A 6,951-nucleotide genomic window follows, 5' to 3' on the forward strand; every position below is an offset into this window, starting at 1 on the left:
TGTTTCTAATATATGTAAAAGTTTAGATAGCCACCATTGCAAATATGTAAATTTGAGTAATTATTTTCCATACTACTTTGCTGTCTGTAAAAGGTATTGTCATTATAAATACTGTAGAGTTGGCTATCAGACCTATAGTTTCCATCATAACTCCAGTGAAGGCACTATACATGATGTTGTATATGCAATAGCATGCAATGATAGCTAACACTGTTACCCCAAATAATATTTGTAGCATCATATTTCTTTTTTAATCTATATCCAGTAGCCTGGGGTGGGCACAAACTTTTCCTAGGGTGCCAAATTGTACTAGAGAGGGAAACTTGGTGAATTGTAGTGGGGGAACTTAAAGATGTTACACCAGGAAGTAAGCAAAAGACTTGGGACCCTCCCCTACACTACTTCCTGTTCTTCCTTCCCAACTGTCTTGATGGAGATTTTCTCCCAAATGGTAAGTTGCAATTTCCCCACTAATAACCAATCCAACAAACTAGTTCTTATAACTAAAGGATCTATTTATTTGGGGTGAAGGGAGGAGATAAGGGTGGGTTAAGGTTGGGGTGAAGGGAGAAGATAAGGGAAGGAGGGGGGGAAAGGATGCCCCTTAATCTGAGTTATAACACTGATGAAGGCTTTAGAAAAAATAAGTCTTTTCAACAAAAATAACTAAGTATTTTCTCAGAGGAAAGAATTGGCAATAATTCTGCCAAGGTGTCTTCTGGGCAAGATTAAATATCTCTTCAGCTCACAGTATAAGTAGAATGCAATGGCCAGAGAGGAGATGAAGGGTCTGTCCTCCACCTTCAGGCAGAAGCAGAAAACTGAATTCCCAGGCAGCTGCAGTCCCAACTGCCTCTCTCTCAAATTTCCATTGGAACTGTCTCTCTCCCCTCCTCTGATGATTTCTGTGTTCCAAATGTTCTGAGCTCTCCTTGCTTTGCCCAAATTTTTTGTCTTTTTTGTCTTTGCCCAAAATTCTTCAATCACAAAACCCAATATATTGTTTATGAAAAGGCAAAATTTGGCAAACCCTAATAAACATACACTATAGAAAGGCAGCTTCTGTTACAATCTGGATGTTGCTAGACCACAAACTAAATTTGTTAAAAGATGTAAAAATACACATTTGAAAAAAATCATGTATTTTATCAGCCCTGTTGATTATGTATTTTAACTATTGTAATAGAATCTATAATATGGTAATACCCAACATAATCATTAAATAAACAATATATAACAATGTATACAATACTGTATCATTTAATATTGTGTGATATTGATATTGTTAAAACCCACCAAATATTTAATTGGCTATATTTGAAAGGAGCAAATTGAAGAAATCTACTTAAATCTCGTTTCTTTGTAAGCATAAGAGCAAGTGAAATTCTTATCTCCTCCATTTTGCCTCTCTGATTAGAGGGAAAGTAATTATTAGAGGGAGAGAGGCTATTTCTCCAAGGATAATATGGTTTCTGAATGAGGGCAAGGGATAAGATACCCATAAGCAAAAAATGTGTCTCCTTCACCATTGTTCCCAGAAAAGAGGGTGCCTTATCTACTACCTATGAAGGGAATTGTGTCCTGTTTCTCTTTAGTCTGACAGCTCAAACTTGGGATGTCCCCAGAATCCCCATTGGTTGATATTTCAAGAGACAAGGTGGACTTAGAGACCTCAAATCTTCTCTCATTACTTCATCAGAGGGGCTGGACTTCTGTTCAGACCCAGAAATCAGGCAATTGCATCATGAGACTGAGTCCTTGGACAGAATGGACTGAACAGTAGGGATCAGGTCCCCTATTTCTTCCACATCTTCCCTATGCACTCTTATATAGTTTGTTTGGTAAGATCTATATGTGCCAGCAAAAAAAAAAAAAACAAGAAACAAGTGAGTTCCAATTTACTAGGGAATAGTTAAAAAACACTGCAATAGATGAATGTCAACATTCAGGAAGAATGACAAGCATTGTGATTTCAGAGAAAAAGTCTTTATCATTGTAGTATTTTTTGTACAATATGAAATTTGGAGTACTTAATGAGGGCTCCTCTGTGGGAACATGAATGAAGTCTATACTATAGCTAAACACCTTTTCTAGTGAATTAGAAGCACAGAATCTTATCTCCAGCATACTGTGTCCAGTGTATAGTCAAGTATGAGCTTAAAGTGAAGCCCTTCCTTTAATTCTTACTTGTACACTGCTTCATTCCAAGTAACTAAGCCCCCTCCCCCATTCCAAATGGGACTAAGCCTTTTGTAAACTGAGGGGCACTAGGGCCCAACAGGTCTTTCCCAGTCCAGTGTCTGCCTGACTTTCCCCACTCACCACACCCACTGGGCCAATGCTGCAGGGACCTAGCTGCCCCTGCCCTGTGATGAGCACAGAGACAACCATTAAATTAATCTTAGGGGTCTTTCTAGGCTATGGAGTAGAGCTAGGAGATCCTTACCACCTCCCCAACTTTGAAAACACGTGACCACTGACTAACCTCTAGGGGAGGGGAAAAGGACTGAACTTTTACAAGGAAGTTTTCTTTTGATTTTTTCATTCTACCTCCCTCCCCCCCCACGCCTTAAACATTTCTTAGGGCTGAGCTAAGAGGAAGTTTTGGGGGGGGGGGGTTCCATCCCTCCTTTCCCCCTCTCACACATTGCTTTCTCCCTGCTTTTTTTTTAAGACCTACCCACAGGTGCCTTCCACTCTACATGCAGTTATAGCACAAACTACTGTCAAGATTTAAACTGAAGGAAAATTAAAAGAATTCCTTTGCAACTGCTACTAGTGATCTAAAATAATATTAAATCAAATACATTTAAATAAAAGGACTATTAAGAGTTGAATAATAATTTAAATTAAAACCAAATTTACAAAATTGAACAAAGAGGACATTAAATCGAACAAATTACATGCAATATTAAGGAACAATTTTAGAATACAATAGTATGAATAATACTATCAATAACATTATTAGTTTTCAATAACTATTACTAGTCACTACCACCTATCACTAATAATTATTGATAATTGAGACTTGTTTATGCTTATTCATTGTTATTAATTATTAATAACATTGATTATAATAAATACAGTTTATTATTAATAAGAATAATTATAAATATTTAGTATTCATCAACAACAATAATAATTACACTAAATACACATTCATTATTGATACTATTACTGTGCAACAATTACTTGGGTTAGCTTTTTGTTTTAAACCTCCTCTCACTGTCTTCCACAGTACCATTGAAGAAATTTGTGTCTCCATTTTTTTTGTTTTAGGAACTTTTCATTGTTTAAGCTGACCATTTAGCAATTCTCAGACTAGCTTACATAGACAGATTGAGACAGACTAGACAATATGGGAAATATTGCAGCACATCAAGGGAAATCAGGAAATATTCCTCCTGATTAACCCCTGAATACACATTTTAAGTCTTGGGGTGATCCTAATTTACATAAAGAGAATTGGATGACAAAGAAGGAAGCTAGAAAATTTTGCAAAGCCTGGATGGACATATCTTTTACCTGGCCAAAATGTGGCTCTTTTGACTTCAAGATCTTAAAATATTGTAAGTTAGCCATTAAAAACAAAGATTCCAAAGATTATAAATACTGGTTCTTGTGAGCATATCATTTTGATAAACCAACCATTCCCTCCAGTGAGGAACCCATTCTTTCTTTAGAACCAAACCATTCTAGCTTAACTCCTTCAGTGAAATCCAGCAAGAAACACTCTATCATCCCACCTGGTCTGTGAGGTTTCTCTTCATACTGACCCAAACCAGGACTTGAACCCCTCAGCTTCTCTCCCTGTCAGACCTTGCTCATCCCCTACTACTCCCATCCCTTCCCCCCAATCTCCCTCTCTACCCTCCCTTACCTACCACTGCTCATACCTTCTTCTAACTAGCTAGTGCCCACCTATTTCCCCTATCCCCACCTGTACCATCCCTACTTCAATCCTTTTCCATACCCTCCTTCCCACCTATGTTACTATGACTCCTCTAGACCTCGCCCATCCTATTCCAATCTACCCCGCACCTGGTCCCACAACTCCTCTCCACCCCACCCCCAGTCCCACATCTATTCCTCTCCACCATTCCCACAGCACCACCCCAATCTTTTCCCTTTGCCTCCCCTTCCCCTGACCAACTCCTCCCTCTCCATTCACCCACCCCACCCTCTTCCCCTACTAGCCTCACTACAACCCACTCCACTGAACTCCAGAACACAGGTCAGGCAGCAGTTACCACAGATGATTCAAATAAAGGACTTTTCCCTCTAACGGATGTCCCTACATATAACAGACATGGATATTTAATAAACATTAAACATCATACACCTTTTTCTCCACAGGACATTGAGATTCAAACAAACACCTTCATTTGAATCTGAGCCTGTGGTGGTGATAAATAAGATTGAGAACATTTTTTATACATATAACCCCACATGGCTTGATGTCGATTTGCTCCAAGCCTTGCTAATGGAAAGGAAAAGGAATAAGGTTCTTTCTCTTGTTAATCAGCCCCAGTGAGAGGGAACAACTAATTGGCCAACAGAAGATCCCAAATGGAACTCAGGTTCAGAGCAAGATTACTTACAACTATGCCAGGCTAGAAATGTATTGCTAAAATCCATGAGAGCAAATTTGAAAATCTTAAGCAAGAAGGCAATGAAAACCCGGCTCAGTTTATGGATAGCCTTATCAAGCAGGGAGGAAGGAATATAGAATTGGATCTTGATAGGGAAAGGAATACTAGACAAATTAGAATACAAATTGTAAAAAACAGTTGTAAAGTAGTTAAGTTTTATGACTAGCTGTCCAAACTGGCCTACTATGGACCTTAAAGAATTGAAGAGTGATAGTTTATGCTTTTGAGGGACATAAGGAAAAGGAGAACACTGATTTAGTGGAAACATTAAGGAAGGAAATAAGATAATTAACTGCTAAACAGGGAGAGAAGGATAAAGAGAATGCTACTTTAGTAGAGACATTGAGGAAGGGGAAAAAAAACCTAACTGAAAGTTATAAAGGTAAAGCAAGGAGAGATCATACCTCCCTTATGAAAGTCCACAAAATAACCACTAACATGTTATTTTTGTGGGAAAATGTGTCATGTAATTATGAATTACAAGAGAAATAAAAAATATAGGAATAGAAACTTCAGGGGTCATTATAATAAGAGGAATAGTTATTTGAATGAGGCAAGTCAAAACTCCCACCCAAATGTCTGTATGGAGTGTGGGGAACCCCAGAGGTGTGGACAAATAGATTTAGATGACTGATGGTACTTGGTAGGGGAAGGAATCTCAAAGAGTCTGGAGGGGAATTTTAAGCTTCAAAAGTGATTTTCAGATATCTGGGAGTATCCCTACCGCAATCATTTGCTTGCCTCTGAATTATTTGTAACAGGAGGTAATGGTCCATTTGTAGTTGAAGTGAAGTGGCATTGTTGTATATTCCAATCTGCATTTATTGAAAATGTAATGGATGACACATCTGAAGTGATTTTTCACTTTTAGTCCTTGGCTCCACATGAAAATGGGCAGGAAATATTGGAGACAGTTCCGTTACATTGTTAGTCTCATACCAAAAGGGAGGGAGGTGCTCTAGTGGCTTAGTTACCCTGTGATGTGTTATAATCTCATCTGGGAGATAGGAATGATTTTTCCTGTGAAGCCTAGTAGCTTCAAAATAGATTTCTTATATATGTAACTCTTCATCAACAGTACAGGTTTTTCTGGGCTCTCCTGCAAAATTTTGGAATAATGGCAGTAATAGACTGTTAGGAATATCTCAGCTGAAGTTGAAAGATTGGCTCAAGACACAGCTCAAGTCATCAACCAAACCACTAAAGCCATCTCTTATCTACAAGAGATTGACTACTTAGCAAAAACTGTCTTACAAAATCAACCTTCCTCAACATGCTCACTGCCCCATCAGGAGCTGCTTGTGCATTCACTGATCAGTCTTATGTAAATAGGTCTGGAGAACTTGTGACAAATATCTATAAGCTTCAAAAGTTTTTTAATGACACACAGCAAGTAGCTATAGAGTCATGAGAATCCTAATAGCTGGTGGAACCTCTCATGGCTGCAAGGAACACATTTGTTTGCAGTTATCCTAAAATGGGCTCTTATAAATTTGGGATTTTGGGTACTTCTCAGAATCTGTATATGTTGTACTACTGTTTTTTTTACCTGGTGAAAAAATTATGTACTCTCACACTGTGGATGCTGGCCAAGTTAAGAGGGATATAAATCTCATTTTTGAGTGAGCTTTTCTGTTGTGCCTCTGTTTAGCTAAAGCATTGCCTCATGGAATATGAACTGTGAAATTATGATTTTTAAAACTAGTTCTCTTTATATCTTTATATTTGCAATAGAATGTTGAATTTTTTCTTTTTTTCTATCCTTGGTTGTTGTGGAGTGAGCCAGCCTCCCACAGGGGATGGAGTCTCAGAGGTGTGATGGTATCAACAGAATACTGGATGGGACACAAGCTCTTGCATTCAACCACAGCACAGGTTTCACAGGATAAACTTCTCCACCCTGACGGAGGCCTGGCTTTATTTTATACCCTCATGATCACACATCTACTTGGCACAGTTTCATTCTCAACATATGTTTCCATAAAACCTAATAGACAGGAAGCCTAGGGAGATAGTCAACAAAAGAGTTGCTAAGTGCAGGGTCAGAGGGTAGAATCAATATGACCCCAAAATAGGTGGGGGAATCCAGAGCACCGAATTGCCAGAAATTTTTATGCCTAGAAAGGAGAGTCCGATCTACATGGGTTGTTGAACTTCTATGCCAATACGAAAGGACTTGAACCTAGTGTTAGAATCAAGGTGGCGGCACTTGACATATGTTATGAGGCAGGACTCCCTTGTACCACACTCCATGTGAAATATTCTGAGTCAAATAACTCAGGTTGGCTATCATTCTGGT

Source organism: Monodelphis domestica, chromosome 3, assembly GCF_027887165.1.
Source record: "Monodelphis domestica isolate mMonDom1 chromosome 3, mMonDom1.pri, whole genome shotgun sequence".
Taxonomy (NCBI): domain Eukaryota; kingdom Metazoa; phylum Chordata; class Mammalia; order Didelphimorphia; family Didelphidae; genus Monodelphis; species Monodelphis domestica.